Here is a 25,821-nt window from a genome sequence, read left to right as displayed (position 1 = left end):
ATATTATTAAAAATCGACATCCACCGAGCCAAAATGCTTATGTTATCATTAGTTAGCCCATTCTTGTTTCCTAACTGCATCGCGAGTTATAGGAGCCTAGGACCTTCATGGAGACAGCTAAAGTTAAAGGTGCCATAGGTAGGATTGTGAAGATCCAGGACTTAGCCAAAGAATTTGAACAACAACAACAACTTCTTAGTCCCTCCCCCCCTTTCCGCTAAAGCCCAAACGGTCTCCTAAGCCCCTCCCCCCACAAGGGAGAATGAATGCGTGTGCATGAGCAGTGATTGACACACAGTTAGACACCCCCCCTGGCCATGATTGGAGCATCTGAACAGGGAGCGGTGGATTTTTGCAAATCGCACTACAGGCTGTAGTTATTTCAGTAACCGAAATTAAGTCACAATCTTGAATTTCGAATAAAAAAATGGAATCGTCGATGCTGCCACGCCCCCATGTCACGAAAAAAAACAGAAAAAAACACACGTGTACCCTGCTCGAGGTAGTCCATTTCCTGATTGATTCTACCACCACTCCAGTGGAGGCGCTAATGAGCTAGATTACTACACACACAGTAGCAGAAGAAGACCAGCTACGCACAACGGAGCGTACAACGATCGCACTCAGCTTGAGCGAAGTGCTGCCGGCACGAATGAGGTAAAAAAACAGGAGTGAGTCGGTTCATTCTCCCGGTTCAGTGACACTACTCGGGTTAATAAACCGGCTCTTCGGTCAGTTCGTCAGCACTAATGTTGAAGTGCTGCGAGTCAGTCAACCTCCTCTAATTTAGCTACAGCCAGTCAAAAGATAGTATGGCAACTGATGATGCAGGAGACCCATCGACAGAACTTGAACCCCCTCCTCTTTCACTGAAGTCGCCGGTGTGGAAGTATTTTGGATTTCCTGTGAGTTATGTTGACAACATTCGCATTGTCGACAAAAAAGCCACAGTTTGCAAGCTCTGCTATGTGCATGTACCATATTCTTCCACTGGCAGCACGACTAACATGGCAGTTAATCTGTGTGGTATATGTTCAACTGTTCGTAAATAGTTTGTTAAGACACTTAATTGTTCAGAGAAGTTTTTTGTTCTTGTTGTGAACTTGAATGTCATCTTCTGTGAAGAAGACTGCAGTTACAAAAGAGAAACTAGATAGCAGGTTATAGATATAAGTTATTGTTAAATTATGTTGTTAATAAATGTTTTAAATTTGACAATGTAGTGTGGTACATTGTGACAAAGGTCAGATATTATATTGCATAAAAGTCTAGTCTAAAAATGGCACAGCAACCTGTGCTTTAAAAAAAAATAAATGTAAAAATCGAGACTCGAATCGAACCATGAGTTTAGAATCAAAAATGTAGTCGAATCGAGGATTTGGAGAATCGTGACACCCCTAGTGACAGTACTGTTTGGCTTAGTTATCAATGCCGTTATCATCGTGGCTAACACTGTTGTTACTTAGTTTATGACAAATCGTTTCGACTGTGCTTTCCAACATGATGTCATTGTGCTAACTGAGCACCGTTAGCCTTTACAACAGAGCCGCTTCACTACACTTGTTAGATAATAATGTGTAATAATGAGTTCTCTGTTGATTTGTGTTTGTTTTTGTGCTCGTGGTGGAAAATGATAGTAAACAGAGCGGCGTGTCGGAAATGCAATGCGCTGCGATGTAGGTCCCCTTCAAGGCCAGGCTAATGTTAGAAGTCCCTCTAGTGGACAGAACGTGTAACAACAACCACATACTTATAGTAGCATTGACAATGCATAAGCCCGAGCAGTGTAGTACATTAATAACAGGCTGCATTTGAGCATCAAATATTCGAATATTATTTGAATATAAAAAAAAATTTGAATGGTATTATAGAGGAAGATTGACAGTTCACTGAGGAACACCTAATTTGAAAAATGCCCATTGATGCATAGAATTGGTACTTACTGGACTAGAAGAACAAGAACACACACACAACTATTTCTGTTCCTGTAAAGTCACCTGCATATAGACTGAGACATACACCCCTACTAAAATGCACACACAGACTGAAACAGAAAGGATACACACACAAACACACCTCGTCTCTCTCTGCCTCTGACCTGATTCCTCTAATGAAGTGCTTTTGATAAGCGTAATGATTGTCCAGGCGAAGCCCCGGGAACATCTGAGCGCAGCGAAAGCACAGTAATACATCATTTCTGACATTTGTAGCACTATTAAGATCTCATAAAAAAGATGATTTTACTAGATTATTTTCTCCTTTTAGAGTGCCATCTGTTAGTGCTCTTTTTTAACTATTTAAAGCCACACATAGATGTGTTGCTGCTTTTGCTGCCAGGCAACAACATTGTATACCCTTTTAGAGAAGGCTCAGGAAGGAAGGTGTGTACCTGCCCTTGGATTTGTGATGCATTGAATTATTGCAAAACTCTGCAGTAGACCTAACAGAAACAAATATATCCATATGGCCACTCCAAAAAGCTACGAGATAGCAGGGTTTAGTCTCTTTTTCTAAACACTTGCAGAACTCTACACCCTCTGGAGCTTTTACATAAAAATACAGTGCTGCTCGTAAGTATTCATACCCATGGTCAAGTTGACTAAAAAGAGGAATAAAAAAAAATCATCTTTTGGAAATTGATCTTAATGCCTTAATTAAAAAAAAAAGAGGAAAATTCGACCTTTTAAGGACACCAATTTTTTTTGTGAATTAATAATGTATTGTAAATAAATAAATGTTCTTCCTTAAAATACAGATTTTTATTTTTAAAGGCCAGTTACTTCATGGATCCAGGATACTATGCATCCTGATAAAGTTCCCTTGGCCTTTGGAATTAAAATAGCCCCACATCATCACACACCCTTCACCATACCTAGAGATTGGCATGGTTTTATTTCAGTTAGCCTAATAGCTGGTTTGATTTGCATTGATATGGATCTTATCTCAGTTAGCTATTAGGCTAACTGAAATAAAACCATGCCAATCTCTAGGTATGGTGAAGGGTGTGTGATGATGTGGGGCTATTTTAATTCCAAAGGCCAAGGGAACTTTATCAGGATGCATAGTATCCTGGATCCATGAAGTAACTGGCCTTTAAAAATAAAAATCTGCCTTCCTCTATGGGAATTTAACATAGTGGTATGTAATTATGGCCCCTGTATTTTAAGGAAGAACATTTATTTATTTACAATACATTATTCATTCACAAAACAAATTGGTGTCCTTAAAAGGTTGGATTTTTCCTCATTTTTTTAATTAAGGCATTAAGATCAATTTCCAAAAGATGTTTTTTTTTATTCCTTTTTTTAGTCAACTTTAGCATGGGTATGAATACTTATGAGCAGCACTGTACGTCAAACAACCAAACAAGGCCATGTTTGGAGCAGCATGTTCTTTGTTGGGGCTACAAAATGGAAGCTGATTTCTAGGTGAAGGGACCCTCCCATGAAGCTGAAATTGGAACTGAGCAAAGAGTACCATCAAATATTCATCTGATAAGGGAATTGATTTGTCTCACTTCGGCTACCATTTTGGTTTGAAGATGTGTGTCACGCCAAAAGATAAGCTCTCCCTCTCCGTCTTAACGGTTGCCTTCTGCTAGCAGACAAATGTTTTTGAGCAAAAAGAGCTTCTTGGAAGGTTTTTAATATTCCTGCCGATTTCGGTGGTTACAGTGGAATGCATGCTGTAATTGCCTGACTTGATAGGTTATGTCTCATTCCCAAAAGTCTCATACTGACTCGACTCTGCCTTGGTAGTTGAACCCAGCAGAAGAGATATGCTAGTTACAACACACATTTGTAAAGATGTAGAGAGTGTGTTGCTGTCTTTTTCTAACGATCTATAATGTGCTCTGCTTGCACCTTTTAACTTTTTTTTACTGAATGGAAAGGATTACATGTGCAAGTTTGATATACTGCGATGAAAGCCAAAGTTGTGGAATAGAGAAAATGGTGGCACAAACTTTGAATTTCAATTTAAATGGTGTTATTTTGTACGGAAGTAAACAAATTCAATATGTTAATTTGTGAGCTATAGGGATGCTGATAGGCACATTTTGTTAACTTTGGGCAGTGTGGGCTGTTTCCCCTGTTAGAAATATTTTTGCCAAGCTAACCGACTGCTGGGTGGACAGACATAAGTGGTATCTTGTCATCTAACTCTCAGCAAGAAAGTGAATGAGTGTATTTTCCAAAATGTCTGACCATTTCTTTCAGGGATCTTTTTGCAGTGTTCAGCTCGTTGATTTGGCTGTCAAGATTAAGTTTATTTTCCAGGCTCTAGTTGGATTTCTGTTTGATTTTTGTCTCGTTTCTCATGCCCACAGCTAAACAACTTTGCAGGGCTGATGGGAGTCCACATGCAAATGCATCAAATTCAGTGAGGCTTTAGCATGACAGGAATTTGTAAACATTAAGTCTAAACTGTGTGGAGTTTGCAGTCTATCCCTGTGATTACCCAGAGGGAGATTATCTGTGGGATATTTGTGTCAAATGTCCAAAAGTTGTAAACTCAAGCAGAAGAAAGCCGTATTTGGCCAGCACTCCTCCTTCCATCACCCTGGGTCTTTATCTTCCCCTCACTCCTACTCTCTTCTCTTCTTTCCCTCCCACGCCTCTCTCTCTTTCCCTCCCACTCATATTCACTGTCTTTTTCCCAGATGGATGGTGCTTCTCATTTTCACGTTCAGCCCTGTAAATGAGGAAGCAGTGATTATTACAGACTGCTCACCTGACCCTGAGGGAAAATGTGCTCATAGTGATTGGTTGTGGATGGTCAGCAGTGTTGCTAAGGTATCTCCAGGAAGTCTTCTCATCAGCCAATCATCTGGTAACTTTTCCTGTGCTTAGGCCTACCTTTAATGGAGTTTCTCTTCACCATTTCAACCAGTCCATCCCTACAAAGCTGTTGTTCTGCATATGCATCGTTTTCATGCTTTAACCATGCATTAAAGCTAGCCCACTGGCAGAGAGCTTTGGTTGAATTGTGTAAGAATTAAGTGCCCCCCTGTGGGCTCTCATATGTGATGGACTGTTCTCAAGCTCCCGGGGGGCTGGCTGGTGAAAGATGAGTGAATAATTTAATACCAGATTGGTTTGTATTACTGGGATTTTATGCATTCCATCATATAATTGCGCTGATGTCAGAGCAGAAGATACAATGGCAGTTGGTGAGAACATGCAGCATATGTTGACTAAATAATTAACCTGGCAGGTTCATATGCAGATGTGCCCCGCACTGCAGAACTTGAGAGGCCATGTTTGGCAGATCATCATGAAAGCATGTTGGAGTACTAAATAAATCGGGACTGAATTTAGCTATAAAAAAGCTTAAAATGGGTTTGTCCATCTGTGCTTTTTTCTTCTTCAATGCTGATGGAAAATGCTTTCTGAAATTGGTGTACCAATGTTTGTAATCATTTAACCAGCTTATCGACCAGCAATGTTTGAAAGCTCCCCTGTAATCAGTGGTCGTCAGCTGGTTAGTTACATCCATTCCACATAAATCACTAGCTTGGTTGCTACATATGTTATTATTCTTGCGCATGGTTTAATTGTGAAGCATACTCTGTGTTTCTGTCCGTCTATGAGGGATTTTGGATATTCTTTTTCATTGGAGTGTTGCGGTACCTGTGTGGGCGGGGAGGCTCTCATCCCAGTTGACGTGCACCCTCTGGCCAAAATGTCAGGGTTACATTCAATGGATTTTAGAATCCCATTAACATAACCATTTACTGAGCACACTCATGCTCCCGAGATGATAAACCCTTGTAATCCAAAGGACCCAACGGCAGTCAGTACATTGTCTTAAATGGGCAATGTTTTTATATTGTGGGGTGTTATAAACACAGAAGCCTCTTTGGGCTTTCGACAGAGCTTTACACTTTTAGACTTAGATTGAGTCTTGAGTTCAGCAGAAGATGAAAGTAATCAGAAAGGATTCTCGCTACCATTGACACTTCTTTATACAGATCTTTCTACATGTCAGAACTTTTGGTAATGGTGTGGTGACATCTTGAGAAAACTGCCCCACCCCTAGCCCACATGCGCGCGCGCACACACACACACACACACACACACACACACACACACACACACACACACACACACACACACACACACACACACACACACACACACACACACACACAAACACACATGCGTGCACTGGGGATGGTACATCAGCAGCTCATTCCATGAGGAATTAGTGGGTTGAAACCACTGAATAAAGTCAGAGGGAAATCATGTCAAAACAGGACAGCGTCATAAGCGTGGCATTCACGGAAAAAAGCCTCAGAGGCAAAGTGAGGAGAGTGGTGATGTCCAAGTCAGGCAGAGAGTGAGGGAGAGAAAGATAAAGAAAGACAACAGGGTGAGAGACAGAGATGCCACAGATAATTAGACTGAGAGGGGAGAACAAAATTACACCAACCAAAGATTGAGGGAGACACGGGGGAATGCGATTCGCCAGAGTGGAAAAACCTAGTCTGCAAAGAACGTGAGAGTCCAGGCAGGGAGAGAGTTGAACCCTGTGACACTGCTAGGAAGCCGGCGAGTCGCCCCATCTCCCTGCATCGCCACCGCCACACAGATACAGTCTATGCACCGGGCAACGCTATCTCGACACTTAATCACAGCTGGGTTGTCGTTATAACCGGCTATTTAATGGCTTCTGAAACACTGAATCACAATGCTGACATCCGTGCAGAGTTTCGGCACAAAGCAGTATTTAAAGCTGGATGCCTGTGAGTAGGGTTGGGTACCTTTCGCATCTGAACCAATATCACTACCGATAGCAATACCTGAAATTCGGTTCCCGGTACCCAACAGTACTTTTTCGGTACTTTCTCTTTGTAATTACAAAAAAAATATTTAAATTAAATAAAAATAAAACCCCTCCCCCTCCCTCTCTCCTCCCCAATTTGTATATTATTCTTTTATTTTCATCATGACCGTTTTTAATTGGTCTTTAATGTTTCATGTAAAGCACTTTGAATCACTTTGTTGCTGAAAGGAGCTGTAGAAATAAAGTTGCCTTGCCTTACAACCTCAGTCTGTCAGTCAGTCCCCAGGGCATAGAAACCACTGTTATGCCTGCTTGTCTCACAGGAAGTGTAACGTCAACAGCACCGTGACTGCTTTCGGCTCGCCATTAATATCATGTCACAGTGAATGGTGTCTGCGTGAAGTTTTGAAAAAACTGTAACCACACTTGAAACCACTTTATCAGCATTGCCATGACTCACTGTGACTTCAACAAAACTGCAGAGCCGACGTGGTTTGCTCCGTCCGCACCTCTGGGTGTGTGCGTGTGTGTCAGAGCGCCGCTCTCTGTCAACATTCAGAGAGGACAGATAAGCTTGCGCTTACTCGCTTTCAGGTACCGAAATTTGGTACCGTTTGATTTTACGTGAACCAATACTCTGTAATACCAACGTGATTTGGTCGGTACCGGTAAAAGTACGGGGTTCGGTACCCAACCCTACCTGTGAGGTACTCAGCTTGTCTTTGTGATGCTCTGTTTTGGACTTTGTTAATTAATTCTAGTCTCCAGACCACAAGGACAACTTAAACATGTCCATGTTGTATACATAAAGGCTCTAAAAATGTGATTTCATGGAAGGTGTTGGATTGTAGGATTCTCACAGATATATCTACATCTACAGTTGACTGTAATATTTTTTACAGTTGAAAAGAAATGTTTACAGTAGAATTTGGTTTTGTATATAATTTGGTGAAAAAGACTTGGACTTGAGTAACTTGATATTGACCACACTCTGGTAGTTTTTGTTAGAACTTGACAAATTGCCTCATGCTGAAAATGGAATAAACAGTGGGAATTAAAGACAAATATTTCTAAATGTGCAAAACAAAATTTCCATAGTTTACTTCAGAACTGCTAAACCGGCCTCAGCATTTCCCTGCATTTACCAAAACATCTTCAAACCTACATAAATTAAACACAGAACACATATTTTAAAGCTTTGATCACTAATACGCATTAGCAATAGATGCAGAATCTGTTCATCTCTGAAGCACACCCTGGAGCTATTGTTTCACTCGCCTGTATTGCGCCTTGCCACATCGGTGGCATTTTGGGGTATAATTAGTCTGTCATCAGCTCAGCAAACCAGAAACATACTGTACTAGTTTACCACGAATCCTGTGTCAGAAGGAAGTTATTGCCAAGAGAGTGTATCCTGGCTCATGTAGTTCAATTTGAAATGTACAACCCCAAATCAAATCTTCATACCCAAAACAGGAAAAATCACAACAATTAACCAACTATAACCAATTGATTTTTTGCTAGATTTGTCCTTGCACCACTATTAGATCTGCCATGCCTTCAACTCTGTCAAAACTTGGCCTACCTCTCTTGGTACCTGTTAAAGGAAAATTCTGGTGTATTTCCCATAAATAAGGCCATTGTGACTCTATGGACCATGTAACTTTGCACGCCACCTCCGTTGTTAAGGATTTTAGAGGGCTACTTTCTGTGTTCATTTTTTGGGAACAAATCCTCGTTCCCCAAATCTTGACGAAAGAAGGTGGTGGGTGCAAAGGTAGCACAAACCTACAGCAACAATAGCCACATTAGTGGGAAATACCCCAGGTTAAAATATACAGGAAAGTTCCCTTCAACAAGATGCCCTCTGAGGGCAGCCTTACCCCACCCAGGAACCCAACTCCCAAGTGCCAACCGGTAATCTCAGAAATCTGGGGCTACCATCAAGTGTGAGATTCCTCCAGGTGTAGTTAATGGCATGCTCTCCTTATCATGTGCCGCGTGTTACTGAGATGAGATTGCTACTCCTGTTGACCTATGTTTCCACATCGATCATACAGGCACACAGATCGAGCTGCATTATACCTATTAGGACCCTGTCTTAAATCACACATCTTTTGGACGTGGTTACAGTCAGATGGGAATCCAGATGGATTGCCCTCACCTATGTCCGTGCATGTGTATGTCTGCCATAAACCACTGCTGAAATCCTTTCTACACAAGGTCTTACGCAGTCCAGTATTCTGAAATATCACCTCGTCGTAAAAAGGCAACGAGGCCACAAACAGGGTGCAAGGTGTTTAAATGGAATCCCATCATCCCTGCATCTGTGTGAATAAGGGCTCTACTTTGTAACCGATGTTTGATGTTGAGTGTGAGCTATATAAATGGTAATCATCTCATGACTTGAGACCAGTGCTGTGTCTCTGACTGCGACACAGACAGTCATGGAGCAAAGGTGATGTGACAGCCTCTGACAATTCAACTGAACAAAACAAATGTGAACTTTGAATATAAAATACAGTATTTGGTCGATGCATTTATTCAAAACTTGCCTTAAAAGTACCCTTGATGTATCTGTAATCAGCGGATGTGACACCAGCAGGAACTGTACCCTTGACAATGGCAGTGTGAGAGCTACAAAGCAAACACTTGACATCACAGTGAGTGTTATCTTGAAGTGTCTCTGCAGTGTGCTCTACTCTATTCTACTGCCTGATGATTTGATTTTGTATGGAATCGGTATTGTTCTCAGCCTATGCGCATGGGTGAGTTTTGCATGCATATGTTGACGCTAGATGTTTCATACATTATGCATGCTCAATTCACAGCATGTTGGCATGTAATGATGTACTCCTTGGGTGTGGAGTAGGATATCGTGCAGAATCAAGCTTTCAGTGCTAACAATACCTGTGTTAGCGCACCTGTATACATGTGAGTGTGTCTGGATTGCATCCAGACAGATTTTCTTAGATCTAGTCTGTAGCTGTGAGGGTTAACCTGACACACATGGAGGCAGGTGAGGGGTGTACTGTGTTGTGTCTCCCACCCCCCACCCCCCACCTGCACCTTTTCTTGGCAGATAACAGGATTATCACAACAGCTGGGTCCCTAAGAGGGACCATAGTGCTGCGGGGTTCTGAGACACGGGCGCTCACTCATGACTGATGCAGGCTTGTACAAGCCACATGATGGAACATAGGATCAGTGTTACATTTATTCCACCGGTGTCTTGTGCATGAAGTCGGACAGGTTACATCCTCTGGGTGCTACCTGTAAGTGCAAGAATTCAAAAGCTAAAAAACCAGAGAATGATTTATCCTCACTGCCATTGGCTTGTTTAATTTAAACATGGAATGAGGAAGCATCTATCAGCTCTGTATTCTGCACTACATCAAGCTTTGGGCTCTTTCACTGGTCTTATTAAACACAGCTTGTCTGTGTGATGTATTTTTTGTGATTTACTACAATCTGAATTAGCTGAGATGGTTGCTTGTCCTCCAAATGTGATCACACTGACAGAAGTCCATTATTAAAATGAGCATGACGTGTGTTCATGGAGACAGAACTGAGAGACAAATGGTGATCCTCACAGATCATCTCTGCAATGTGACTTCCTGGAGATAATTTCATCCCATCTTAGATTTATCTTAAAATATAGCGCATGTCTTTTTCCTAAGTATTTTGTCACCGTGCCTTCCAACTTTATGCATCTGGCCCGGCAAGCGTGAAGTTACTGATGCTTAACTTTCTTTCAGCGGGATTTAATTGGGCAAAGTCATTAATATGCTATACTGCCGTCAAGTTGCTTAAATGCTCCTAAATACTTAAAAAATGAAACCGTAGATCAGGAGATGATGTTTACATTATTCCTAGTGTGCACTGTAGAAGCGCTGCTGTCCTTGTATACCTCAGGCTTTGTTGTGTTTTGAGTCCATGGCAGTAATTGAATATTACTCATCGGGCTTCGGCTGGAGTCCTGAGGAGATGTTGAGTGCTCGTTCTGTAGATTTATTATGTCTGAAGGAGGACAGTGGCTACTATGACTCTATAAAATCAGCCAGATACAGAGGTAAAGACGTCTCACAGTGCCAAACATCCTCACACTGCCTCACATCTTCGGCCATGTCTAATTAACCGTGATGAAGTACATGTAGCCCGGTGAAATGTTTGTCAGTTTTTAATTCACTTCCTGAAAGACATTGATGCTGTTTCAGACCTTCCTTTTATGGTTGTTGCCCTACTCTTTATGTTTATTTATTAGTCAGTCTGATCTTGTATAATGTGCAGGTGCTTTAGTTGTAACACATTGTCCTTTGAACACATAAAAGTTGCCTGTAGATAAAAAAAAAAAAAAGTCCTATGTGAGGAAATCCACACCCGCATACCAAATCCTCACAGAAAGGCCCCACCTTGAAGGGTCAGATTCAGACTAGGGCTGGGCATCGTTCAAAATCTTTTGATCCGGTGCCAATTTTGATATCTCAGTTTCGATGCCGGTTCCTTAACGATACTTTTTTCGATACCATATGTTTTAAAATCCATTTCAACATCAACAAAAATACATTAAACACAAAACTTTTATTTTCCACCTTAATTGTGAATCAAAACAGTTATCAAAATAAAAACAATTCTGGTAACACTGCTAACTCAGAGTAACATTAATAAAACTGGTTGTGCTTTTGGATAGGGGTGCACCAGTCAGATACTCAGGATTGGTATCAATCCGAACTGTAATAATTAACAAAAACAGAGAAACCTTTTTGCCACAACATGAGCATATTTTAAATAATAAATAAATAAACAAATAACATTGTGTACAGGCTTATATTGAACTAACTAAAATGCAAAGGAATGTAAACAACAAAGACTTTTTAGTGCAAACTGCATAATGACACAAACCTTTAACAATAAACTTGGTGACTGCCCTGTTGTCAGCATTTAACTAATGGAGAACTAACTTAAGTGCAAAGGAATGTAATTGAATTACCTTGTTGCTGAAAGGTGCTGTAGAAGGTTTGTGTGTGTGTGTGTGTGTGTGTGTGTGTGTGTGTGTGTGTGTGTGTGTGTGTGTGTGTGTGTGTGTGTGTGAGCTCCGCTCTGTGTCAATATGCAGAGAGGACAGATAAGCTTGCGCTTACGCGCTCAGATGCTTTTGGAACCGAAATTTAGCACCGAAAGATAAATAATTTTTCGATACTCATAAGATCCGTTAATCGTCAAGCCACTAAACCTGTATGGAAATTAACACACTGCTGAAGTGTTAAATTTGTTAACGATCATACAACATAGACAACACTGTCTCTCTCTCTCTCTCTCTCTCGCTCTCTCTGTGCACGGTAGGGCTGAACGATTAATTGCATTTTCGATAATATCGCGATATGTTAAAACGCGATTTCCTAATCGCAAAGGCTGCGATTTGGTCACATGACTCGCGAGAGCAATCAGTCTGCACTCCGTAGAGAAAGCATCAACTAGCATGCTAACGCTACGCCGTACCTTGAGCTGATTTCTGTCATTCAAACAACTCTGAGTTGTAGTTTAAAACCTTTACAGCCATTTTAATAAAATGAAGGGTTTTATTCGGGCTTGAGTCCATACATGCAGTTAATGGATACAGGCACACAGAACTCAAGGCTCGGTTGGCAACGATTACCTCTGATTAGCGGTTAGCTCTGATTAGCGGTTAGCTCCGGTTAGCGGTTAGCTCCGTTATAAAGATATGAGTGGAGGAGCTGCCACTGAGAGGGGTAACCACCAGACTCTGATAAATGACGTTCGGGGAGCTTTCACAGCAGCGTGGCCGCGGTGTTTCAACGGTTTTATTAGTACAGTTAATCCCACGGCAAGAACACCAGCAACATGCTAACGCAACGATAGCCTCTCTGAGCAAGTGCACTCGGCAGGACGCAACTTCACGAGGGGGAGGGGCTGGAGGCAGCTCCTCTCTGTGCACTGTAAAAAATTACATGTGTGTGTGTGTGTGTGTGTGTGTGTGTGTGTGTATAGATATATACTTATTTAACTGTCTAGTGTGTAATTGTGTGTTCATACTATACATTATTATATTATTCTTTGTTGAATAATACAGAAGACAAAGAGCTTAAAAAAATAATGGAATATCGAATCGTAATCGCAATATTTGGGGGGAAAAATCGCAATTAGATTATTTTCAAAAATCGTTCAGCCCTAGTGCACGGACACACACACACCCACACACACACACACACACACACACACACACACACACACACACACACACACACACACACACACACAAACATTCTGGTTCTGGTGGTTGATGAACGCAGATATGTGCTGATTAGTTCTCATAACGGGCTGGGTGGGTAGCACACTGCCATGAGTCCATGAGGCTAATGTCTGATTATTCCACATTGTCATTGTGATATTTTGTGATTAGGCTACAGTGTCTTCCTCTGATGTATACGTAGCCTACACTGTAAGTCAGTAGTAGGCTATACAGTGTAGTTGCTTGGATATTAAGTGATTTGGGGTGCTTCTGTAAGTAATTTTGGGGTACAATTTGGTTGTGAAGAATTCTACAAGCAGCAATACCACAGGCCAAGCAATCGGCCCGTTCCGAACAGGCACATTTTCAACGGGCTCTGTACAAGTGTTACGAAAGCAGAACCTTTATCCTACTACCCATTTTGTGTTGTGACATTTCATGTAATGGTATACAGTATTCTTTGCAGAACAAGAACCGCTTTGTGATGTGAAAATGTGCTATGTGGAACATCAGAGCTTAACCGTATTGTCATTTTTTTCTTGTTTTGAGGCAATGTTTGGGCATGTATTTGTTTTACACAGTACATTATGTATTTTTCTTTGCCAATTCAACCAGCAGAAATCTCCAACATTACATTTACTTTAAATATATTGGTGAGGTTGTCAGTTATAAGGCCAGGCTGGTTGCCTTTTGGTGGATGAATTTAACATGTTTGCACAAACAGCACGGCTGTTGCTCCATGACTAGCTGCTGCGGGGAGTCTTGGCTATAATAAGCTGCGCATCTGAAGCTCTCAGCCGCTCTTCACACACTTCACACAGCAGCAGTGTGAGGAGCTTCACTTGCCCACAGATTGATGTAGTATTTCTGGTCTATCTTCTGATTCCAGTGAAGCGCGGAAGAAGTGTGTGTGTTCTTGCGTGTTGACTGCAGTGGCGGTTCTACATTGAATTACACCCTGGGCGAGGACACACACAAAACAAAAAAAAAACACAATTTCTGCACCAACAGTTATATTTTATTATAACATTTGTTGACAACAAATGACATGAAAAGACCAAAGCTGTCTCTTAATACTTTCCAACATTCCTAAGCCCATTTATTTCTACTGAAAACGTCAATCTTTAACATGCGTATAGGATGTGTGTTGGCGGCCTGGGGGTTAAAGAATCAATTTTAAATTTTTCAAGTCAGTCTTAAAACAATTTGTAGTAAATGAATGCACCTTGACTTACGTATTTACATACACTGTAGCTACCTGTAGTATGTACAGTATGACCTGTGTACTACTAGCTAATCACTTCCTAACAACATGCTGCTCGTTGATGTGTTTTTAACAATATGTTGCTCATTAATGTGTTTTTGGAGGAAGAAGATTTATCAGGCTGTGGTTTGGGTCTTTAATGAGATTTATTGATTAAAAAATACAGACTATCACCAGCCTTAACCTTTAATCGAATAGTAGTTTTTTAAAGACAGAAAATACAGATTACTTTGTTGCTGCATTATGACATCACAATCACTATATTTGACTACAATATCCCTAAAAGCATGTTTGCGGGTAATACTCAGGTGTCCACTTGTATATAAATTATGTGAAAATGTACCCCAGCACATACAGAAATGCTAAGCGACATCCCAAACTGGACACCTATGAGAGTAACTTTTTTCATGTAAAATGTGAATATTTCAGTGGATATTCCAAATATATTATTTTCTGCTTTGGTAGGACACACACACACATCCTGTGCATGCGCCCGCGGCCGCGTGTGTCGCTCCTCCTTGTGAATCCTAAATAGCGTGCCGAGCTGCAGAGCTGGATGGCATCGCAGAGTGTCCGGTGCCAGACTGGAGCAAAGACCACTATAGGAGCCGTTAGCGTGGATACAACTGCCCACCGGCCTGGGAGTGCACCATCCCTTTATCACTATTAAATCACTGTTCTTTATTATCATTGTTTCATTCCTTTGAAGACATTTGACTTCGCGGCGCAGAAGTTAAACTTTTTTTAAATTCTTGTGACTGTATGTATGGATTTAGAGTACATGAGACTAAAGTGTTGATGGAATAGCTTGAATACGCTTCCTTCCCTTTGTAAATGCTTTGTGGTAACATGCATAAGGAAAGCAAATGCAAATCTTGTCGTGTAGCGGCAGAAAGAACAGAATTGAGATGGGCAGGAAGGAATAAAAAGGAAAGACGATCAAGACATACCCAGACAGATGGAGACAGTGTGATATGTGTCAAAGTCCTGTGACATTGGGAAAGTGTTTGTATAGGCTAGATCTGAAGATGTGAGAGAAAATGCACAGTTTGACAGTGGTTGGGTCACTTTTTTTGCTTTCCCAGGGCGGTTCCTGTGGTCACTCCTCTCATTTCGCGGAGCCCGTTGCGCCATGGGAAGAGCCCTCAAGGTCACAACAAACAAGGCCCGCACACAACCACATAATAAGCATTTCCTCCGCAACATGGCCGACTGATCACAGAGAACAGGGCTTGGCCTTGGATGAAAACGCTCTCCCTGCCCTTTCAGATAAACATGCTGTCTGGAAGAAAGCAATGTTTCTCATCTAATTCTGGTGTTATTTGTGGGCCTCTTGTCTAAGGGATAGTGTGGTTCTGTTCGAGTCAGTTTGACAAGATGATGCTGTTTCTGCGTTGGAAAGAGCCAAGGCAAAGCATTTAGCATTTATTTGATAATGAATAAGAAATCCAGTAAATGAAGCAAAGATGAGCAAGTGAGTTTTCAAATGTGACTTATGACCTGATTTTCATTGAGTCAGGTTAAGCCGCTCTTGGGGAGTTCCTGTATCGATTTAGAGAGATTAAGGTGAAGAAAGCAGATACCTCACTCCCCTTAGTCTTTTTTTTTTTTGTTCAGTTTCACTGAGACATGAATAAGGCTGAGAGGGATACAGAGCATGAAAGACATACAGTAGTATAAGGTTTTGATTTAATCTTCAGCTCTGAGACAGGAGTGAAGTGGGCGGGCTAACCACAGGCCCTGCTAGAAATTATAGGCTTCCTGAAATCCGTTCAACAACAGCCCTGTCATAGTTAATATCCATAATCCCTGGCACTTCTAGGACCTCTGTCCATATCTGCGCCCTCTGGTGCACCTTTTTGGAAGCAGTACACCATCTCTTTTGCTGCACAGGGTGACTATTGAGCGTTAGAGTCTCTCTTCCTAGGATGAGCTCTTTTTTATTGTAATTTGTCCACATCAGTCAGTGTCTGTGTTTTTATCCACCTGTTTTTATGTGCATTTTCAAATTGCATATAAAAGAGTGGGAAGGAAAACGTTAATGTACTGATAAAACTCAAATCTGACAGAGTTTCCATTGCATAAAATAATCTGTGTGGAGCAATGAGAAGACTGTAACCTCCTTAAAATGAATACATGAATACGTATTTCCATCCCAATTTTTTTGTGATCAATGTTAGTAATTATTTGAGTTTTGACGGGTGCTCTTCTTCTGAATTGGCACTACAAGCAATGTTCGAATTACAGGGGGTACTGGGGGGGACCTCCCTAGATGAGACTTGGACCCTCCCAAAAGGGATGAAAATAATAGTTTGGGGGGTACTGAAAAAATGTAATAAAATATAATGTTAGCCTATCCAAAATTGTATGTATTTAAATGCAGTATTACCATCACCAACAATTCAGGAAATAATCTAATGAAATACAATTTTCAACCCTCACTACGTACCAGAGAAATGGCACAGCCCAACGGGGAGGTACGTTCAGACTGGTTCTTTGATCTCACTTCACTAGCTGTCAAAACGTAGTTACCGGGCAGGCGCTGGTGTGTCAGTGAATTCAAGAGTAAGTGGCTGAACCAACTTTAATCTCTGCCTATGGGCTGGCGACTTTCTGTAGAAAAGACAGCGACTTTCTGTTGAAAAGATGCCAGTATTGTCCTGCGAGCACGCAAGGTATTTCTCTCTTGTGTGGCCGCCAAAACAGTCACCTCTCTCTTCTGTTCTGTGACTGAGGAGCAGCCCCTCCCCTCTCTGCTCTCTCCTCATGTGGCACTGCAGGCAGGTAGAAGGGGAGGGGGGACAGGGTGCGGGGGCCAGCGTAGGTACGAGAGACAGCGGGACACGACCATAGATGTTTTAAAAGAAGGAGAAAGACACCGCTGAGCTGGCCTGGCCCTGGGCAAGCCAGCCTTCTTTGAGAATTCTTTATTGATCTTTTGCCTTCCCTTAGTAGATTATTTTTTTTTTTTTACTTCAAATATAGGCTACCTAAGTAATAATTATAATTTAATATAAATTCCCGTAGTGAGTTTGTGATTATTTGGCTAAAGATTTATATTTCTTACTATCTATACCGACACAACCACTAAGCTTTATGCAAATTATTGTGCAATGATGTCATAAATATGCAAATGAGCGTATGACGTCATCTATAAAAATAAAAATAGCTGTACCCCCCCGAAGCTCACGGTATAATTCGAACACTGACTACAAGCGGTCCATGACAATATGCCCAACTCTTAATATTCACATAACAGTAGTGGATGGAGACAAGCATTCATTCTCATTTTCTCTTTTCCCGGTTTTCTGGAAATTTGGTTAAAAATGTTGCTACATTTGGAAGGAAACCTGACTAGTGTGCAGTTTCTTAACATTGCAAGAATCTGTGGAAGTCTTGGCTCCTTTTGATCTCGAAGAACAGCACCCATTCTGGTTAGTGCTGAAAATGATCTGGTTTCCTGCAGAATCTCACCTGATGGCTCACTCTGTAAAATGGAGCATAAAAGCTGCCAGAGGCTGCAGGTTGTCTTGATGATGGTCTTGTTTGATTATGGTAATCATCCTAATGGCCCACATGAATATGATCATTTATTTATTTGAAAATGATTAATAGTGGTGAGAATATGTATTGAATGAGTCCATGTACAGCTGTTTCCATTTAATTTCAGTGGGGAACAACAACCTTTCCCGGTGTGAAGACCTGTTTTTTGAGACGCTTGCAATTTGAGAATTTCATGTGTTCATGGTTCTAGTATTATGGTGTTGTATGAAAAATTGTCTCCTTAAACATTTAGATCTTATTAAACAATTACTTAATACAATACATGATTGGAAATAGAAATACAGTGAAAGAAAAGTTTTCAAATATCTACAAAATATTGCAAAAGCTCACCATTGTTAGTAATGTAAAAAGGAAATGTGAAAAATAATTAGAAATGATCATCTCAGCAGAAGATTGGAAAGAGTCCCTAACTGGAAACTTTCAGACATCGCAATCAAAATACTTGAGGGGAATTTGCCTAGAAAGTGAGCATGAGATAGTCCATTAAGTCATATAAACATGGGAAATGTAGTTGCTGGAGAGGATGTCAGGAACAATTGACCCTTCGCTAAGCCCCGCCCTCCTTAGTTACTGTTGCTACGCCTGACAAGCTTTCGCGCCTGGCACGTCTATTACAGTATGTATGCACTGGTGTCAGACATTCCCAAGGAGATATATAATAATTTTTGCCGAACAGGTGAAATATCTGAGAGAGCAAGACAAAATGAACTGCAGTATGCATTCGAATGGTATCCACGACATAATATGCAACTGATTAGAGAATAATTTCATCAAAATTGAAGCTAAAGCTTATAGGTCCCAGCGCAAGCAGCAGCTGCCTCATACGCTGACCATTCAAATGGGAAACACACACATTGAGGAACAGCTATGGTCACGCACAGCAGGGTAAGTGAAATTTGAAAATAATCTAATAATTATAAATCAAACAGCTTATCCATAAATCTTGTGGAATAAACACAAGACATTAGCCTGACCACTTTGCAATGATAACATTCTCCCACTTATATTTTTAGCGCGCCAGGCTACTGCTCACGTTGTGAGTCTAATCTACACCTTGGACCTGGCAAGAGCCAGAGATGCTGTGCTGAGCCATACATCATCAACAACACAAACAAAGTCCTCCTGCACGAGTCTACCACAGCAGTGGCACAAGCCGGTAGTTGTCGCTAAATATATATAATATATTTTAAAGTATGTCAGTGAGCCTCCGTCTTGCCTTTAATCATTTTATTTTATGTTCAAATATGTGCATTATGAACAAAGAACCGTCATTATTTCCAAGCAATGCTGTGCTTAGTTAGCTAGCTAGCCAACATTAGCGTGTTCTTACCTTGGAGAAAACGTAGGTGTATTTGTTAATCCTGTCGACATTTAGTTGGGTTTTAGGTTTCAGGAAGGGAAAAAAATTCCACGACCCCGTCCAAACTTTTACGAGACCGTGTATCAGATTTGCACAACGCTTCGGCATGTTTCCCTCGCTCGAAAGCTTGCCTGACCTCCCGCCCCTGGTTACGGTTGCTAAGCCACGATTGGCCTGTGGCGGTTTTCGGGGAAAAGCATTGCAATAAAGTAATTAAAAAAACATAAGATTTAGAAAGTGTTGGCTCAATGCAGACTAAAACGGTGCCATAAAGTTTTGAGTAGTTTTGATTAATTGAATATACAATACACGTTTTTAGTTTGTTTTTGATGAATAGAGGATAACAGATATAATCAGATCCTTCGCCATGTTGTCTGTTCTTTCTGTGACATTGTCACTTTGATCTCATTGCCCTGATACCCTGGGGAACCTGACACCTCAGTTGGGAGTCTTAATTGGATGTGATTTTCTAATTTAGCTCCTGCACCGTGTTGGCTGACTCTTAACATAATTGTTTTCATAGTGTGTGGACGGCCTGTGAACTGGCCCTGTGGCCTCAACTTCATGAACACTTAATGAGCTGGACCAGTGTCACTTTCACTGTCCTACACATGATTAAATGGTGATCACATCAGGGGTGTCTATTCTAACCCTGCATTTGGCTCAACAAAGTGACATTTTGTTTATTTATATAAAGCAAGAACACATCCATCGTGGAGGTGTCGGACGCTGTGGGTTTGCTATGGCAAGGAACCCTGGCTACAAATGTCATTTGATGTTTAAATGTAAAATTAAAGTTAATGCAAATGGTTTATTTTCTACACTGTGGACTTGCTGTAGGAAGAAATATGGGGCTTTTAAAGATGGTTATTGTTTTAATTTTGCATAAAAGAAAAAAAAATGAAGGGCACTTCTCAAGAAAATGAAAAAAACTCCAAAAAGGTTTAATCCAATTCCTTTTACTGATATTGGAAGCTGCTCTGTCAGTTTTTAGGGGACCGTGCTTTCATCCACTCAAACTCAGCAAAGTTTGTTATGGCAACGCATCCTTCTATGGGTCATTGGGGGCCCCTTCATTTCAGCTTCAGTTGATCCTTTGCCCTGGTGTCTTGCTGAGGACAAGAGGGACACCTTTCTTTTACTTCGCAAATGTCATCAGTAGGTGGCTCACTAGGGAAGACCTGAAGGAGGGTAATGTGCTACTGTAGAACCTATTGAACCCAAGCGCTGTGTCCTGAGGATCAGGACCAAGAACTGCTTGTTTGCTAGTGAACCAATCTACCAGTCTGACAGGTAGTCCACAGCAACAGATGTGTGTACAGTAATTGCTCTGTGTATTGGCAACCCTGGAGATTGCTCCACTGCTGCTCATCTACCACTAAAGCCTGGTTATTCAGACTAAACTGAACCACTTCCCTCTACCACAGCATGCCAGTTGGCTTGGGGTCAGTCAAGCAAGTATGGTACCTCAGACACATCCAACATCTGGCTGCATTTTAGTAATCGCTCATTTCTCAAAGAGATGAGAGAAAGGTCCTAGAGAGAAAAGCAAAGAAAGGAGAAAATCCTGGGCTGTAATTATTTAAAGGAAACCACCGCTGCATTATGCTGACAACACAGGCAGGGTGAGATTAATAAGTGAGCATGATTAGGTGTCATTGAGAGTTCAACAGAGTAGCAACTTTTCATAAGGCAGACACCGGAGGAACTGCGGAAGATGAATGCTCCTTGGAGAATATTTTGAGAAATGACTGGATAAAGTTCTTTGAAACACAAAAGAAAGTAAGGGATGTGACAATGGGATAGGGGAAAGGTGAAAACTAAGACGGAAACGTTTAGAAAAAATATGAATGACTTTTTTGTCTTTGATGGAAGATGGCAACAAGACTTGGAAGTCTATCCCACAAATGTCTTTCCACTCCACCCGGCTAACAATGTTAACAAACTGTCATGACTTCTGGCAAAGAAAAATGAAAGTGAAATAAAACGGTGCACTAACTTTATATCAAATGGTTTCCACAACAGATGGGCTTTAGCAGATGTAAAGTAACCATTTTGGAAATGACAATGGGCAGCTGTTGTATGGAAAACAGATCCTCTGTCAGTTTTCTTTGTATCTTTCCCAGGTCAATAACCTTTATGCAGATACCAGACTGCAATGCTTGACAGACTGTAAAATGGGAAACACAGGAGGAAGAGCATATTTCAGAAGCTTTCCAACAGTGGATTAGAGCAGCAGAGGATACATACTGTAGACAACCTGCTGCGAGGAACATTCAGGAAATAGTTTCCATTTTTTTGAATGGATTACTTTTCCTATAAAGGTGGAACACTGAGTGCTAGCCACATCAGAGGGAGCTTAGCAGGGGATGAGTTTAACAGAGTAATGACTGCCCTTTTTAATTTAAGATATATATACCTTTCATGGCGCTAACAGAAGGCCAATTGTAATGAATCATAAAGCATTAAGCCTGTACATTGTAGCCCATATGGTGAATAATACCAACTCTTACCAGAGAAAATGCTCGATAAAGTTCCATCTCTGAAGTTTCTGAAAGAAACAGTGGCGTTTTTCCTGACCCATTTTGACTGGTTTCTGAGCAGCACACAGTACATAACATAAAAAAACAATCCTTAGCAGAGTAACAAAACCAACCTTCACGGGGACAATAACAACAAAGTAATCTCAGCTCAACAACCACAGCACTGCATTATTCAACAGATTCTGAACAAAATGTGTGCGGAATTATCCAATTCCCCACATCTCTGAATGGCCTACCTATGCAAAAAAAAACGTCTCTACTTTCCATAAAACTATCCATCAAATATCTGTTGAAGTGTCCTCGTTGAGCATGGGGATGTAAACATTGACAACTGAGGAAATGCAAAAAACTGTATGTTTTCAAATTCATTTCATTTGCTGCACCATTACAGTTTGCAGTTTGTTGTCGTGTTATATTCGCCATAAATGGCTTGTGTTCCTGGCTGCAAGAAGAAACAAAAAGTGAGGCAATAAGCCATGAAATGACCCCTGGTAGAGGAGAAGGCAGTGCTTCTTTACAGTCAGATCACATGGCACTTCTGTTCATTAAAAGAACACAGGCTACAACTGTACTATAGATCATGTGCCCTTTAGCAGGATAACTAGCCCATGCTGGCCCTCTATTTGTATGTTGCTCTGCATGAAAGTTATTTGCTAAAGGGCACAAGGTTAAAGTGTCAAAACACCACTACAGCAGCACCTTGGCATGGAGTTCACAAACAAGTTGGCAGGTTGCTGATTACCATCGATTAACCAGCTCCCTTTGCTCAGATCCAACAGTCGTGCTTAAACAAGGCCACACTGTCACCTTTAATCCAGCACGTTGTCTCTGCAGCCATGTGGGTAAACCAGACCTCCCAGCAGAGAACACACACATTGATCCTGGGAGTAGTTTTTTCATCTTGGAAATTGCCCTGATTGCTTCCAACAGAGTACCTCGGTCTCACTTCATCTCCCCAGTATTGACTTTGCCGGAGAACCATCATCCGGCCAGCCTCTGGATCATCAGTAATGTTTTCACTCACTGCTGGAGCAGTCTATCACCAGGAAACCTGACACTGGTGAAGTGGCATCTCGCTGCACCTCGACTCTGTAAAAACAACTGCAGTGATTTTTGTAGTGGGGTTGCACACTTAGATATTGTCTTCTTAGTTCTTTGTCGAGGTGTCATGTATTTCCTGGGGTTAGACAGGGTGCTGGTGGAGCATATGTGGGGGAGGCAGACACTGTTGACAGTGACCCAAATCCCAGCATGCTCTCCTGTGGCAGGTGACAGACTTGCAGTCAGCTGGAAGAGTGAATAATGCTCACCTGCTATCAGAGAGTGTGGTGACTGACACATGCCAAGACCAACACTAATACTTTAAGATTTTGGTATGTTACAAACTCCAACACAAAAAAACTTTGTTTAAATGCTTTAAGAAATTATTTAATAAATTAGAAACTTTCAGCATAATACACAGTAACAGATAGTCAGATAGTGTTGTGGGCGGGACATTAAAGCGTAACTCTCGCCAAAATGCAACCTAGGGTCTTTTTGTGAATGTACCCAAGTCAAACTTTCGTTAAAAGCATATTTAGGACGGAATCGCCACTTTTAAGATTTACCGTATTTTCGTTTTTCGGTCAAATGGCCTTTTAAATGGGAGTGCTAGGGACACTTTTATGCTAGCCTCAAAATAGCTATTTTTAAAACACTAAGAAGGCTCGACACAACATGAGACTTTGCTCCAAGTATCACCAGGGGCTGTACACCTTAACGAAAGCATTGACAACATTGTTTGTGTACCCAGAGTTTACTAAAAAGAGAGGTTTTGAACAACTCACCGTAGGTCTTGTTGTTTCCGGCTGCAGCCATTTTATCAGTCAAAAACAATTGATTTCCGAATGCAACGTAACAGGGAGGAGAGTAAAGATGGAAAGCTCCTAAAGCTTAGTTCCATATAAATGCACGGATTATTTCTTGTTTTGTCGTTATTGAAAAACAATATTGACCTTGTAGTTGAAAAAGGAGCCTCATATGGAGTCCGTTCATTCGCATTCGGATATCGACTCGTTTTGACTGCCGAGGTGGTAGCCGCCGGAAACTACAAGAGTTGTTCAAAACCTTTCTTTTTAGTAAACTCTGGGTACACAAACAATGTTGTTAAGGTGTAGAGCCCCTGGTGATACTTCGAGCAAAGTTTCATGTTGTGTCAAGTCTTCTTAGTGTTTTAAAAATAGCTATTTTGAAGCTAGCATAAAAGTGTCCCTAGCACTCGCATTCAAAAGGCCATTTGACTGAGGGACGAAAGTTTGACTCGGGTACATTCACAAAAAGACCCTAGGTTGCATTTTGGCGAGAGTTACGCTTTAAGTCAGACTCAGTGGTGAGTGAAACCGAAGCAGAGGGACACAAAGTAGCACACTTTTTAATGAATTAACCTTATCGGTTATCAGGCAAAGAAAACGCCGATACAGATAATCTGCAAACTGCCAAAAAATGACCCGATAAGCTGTCTATCCCTAGTCAGCTGTTAGTGTATGTATTAAAAGACTTGTCAATCAAATGGACAGGCTCCATTCCATGTGCCTGCAGCCAGAGCCAAAACAAGATAACTGTTTGAGTTCTGTTTTGGCAGTTGTTACAAAAGGGCAGCCACAGTTTCAAGTGACTTCCACAAGGGCTTTGGGATCAGTCGTCTACTGTTGCATGCTTAGATGTCAGTATGGCGACAGGTGCGTTGGTCATTTTCCTTCTCTGCAGTCCCCTGCTGCAGAGGCCAGATGAAGAGCCAGGTTTGGACTGGCAGGGCACCTCATTAGCCTTCCCCTGCAGGCGTCCGCTGTGTCACCTGCGTTCTGGCAGAGGCACAGAATGCCACTTGACTTGTGCAAGGACAAACGCAAAGGCAGCTCCGAAAAAGAGAACGCAAATGATAGCAGAGAAAATGAAAATTACAGACTGGGGAAGTGAACAAACGTTCAATAGAACCAGCTGCAATGGCTGCTGGGTTACAAAGTTTGATTTCAAAGATTGTCTGTTTTTCACCAGTGAATACATTTGGAGGATGCAATCACACCTGCAAATACTTTATTTTGGTCTGGACAAAAGCCAATGGAAAAGTTTACTTTGTGCATTTTTTCGTTTTTGTTTATTTAGGCTCAAACGGTCCACTGACAAGTAAACCATAGCCTGTAAACACAACCCTCATCTGCTCATGAGAGTTAAAGAATGTGTGCTTCTATGTGATGGACACATGTCGCCTGATTTCTTTGCCATCACTGGCTGTTATCTTTGCTGTGTTCATACTGTAGTAGTTACATAAATATTTTAGTTTGGAGACATTGTTTCATTGTGTGTCTGCTTATGAAATGTCCACATCTGTCTCCACATCAGAGCTTGTTTGTCAGAATAATTTCCTGTAGTCGTTTCAGATAACTTTCAGGGTTGACATGCAGCTAAGGGCCTGGATAAGGACTGAGCCTCAGTATATAGGGCGCACGCTCAACCAGGTGAGCTACCAGGGCGCCCCAAACTAGCATCTTGTAAATGTGATAAAGTAACTGGTTGATTTCAACATGATTACTTTTATTGTAGACACACATTTTGGCTGTTCAAGCTATGTAACAACACAATACACTGCTGTACGACAAAAAAGGACATTATTTATGTGCTTTTTACCAGCCAATAAAATTGTGTTATAATAGAACAGAATCATTTTTACTCAAAGAAGAAGCCTGTTATCGAGGCTTCCAACAGGAAATCTTTAGGTTAAGATTATTGTTCATGAATAGATACTATTAATGTATTTAATCTGATTGATGTCACACTGTGACTTCCTTCACTGGCCACCCACCTTGGTGTGGTAGATGAAAAAGATCCAGCCAGTGAAATAGAAAAAGTGGCGAGTCACAGCGGAAATCTTCATCTGCTATCTTTTGAAAGTGTTACACCCCAGAGGAGGTGGCCTGACAGCAGTGGAAATGACAGTGGCACACCTTTGCAATTTCACACTGATCCCTTGACTGTGGAGAGATGTTAATCCTCGCTCTATATACAGTAATCCAAGGCT

This window comes from Sander lucioperca, chromosome 20 (genome assembly GCF_008315115.2).
Source record: "Sander lucioperca isolate FBNREF2018 chromosome 20, SLUC_FBN_1.2, whole genome shotgun sequence".
In the NCBI taxonomy this organism is placed as follows: Eukaryota; Metazoa; Chordata; class Actinopteri; order Perciformes; family Percidae; genus Sander; species Sander lucioperca.
The sequence above is the reverse complement of the archived record's forward strand: the minus strand, read 5'-3'. Positions refer to the sequence as shown.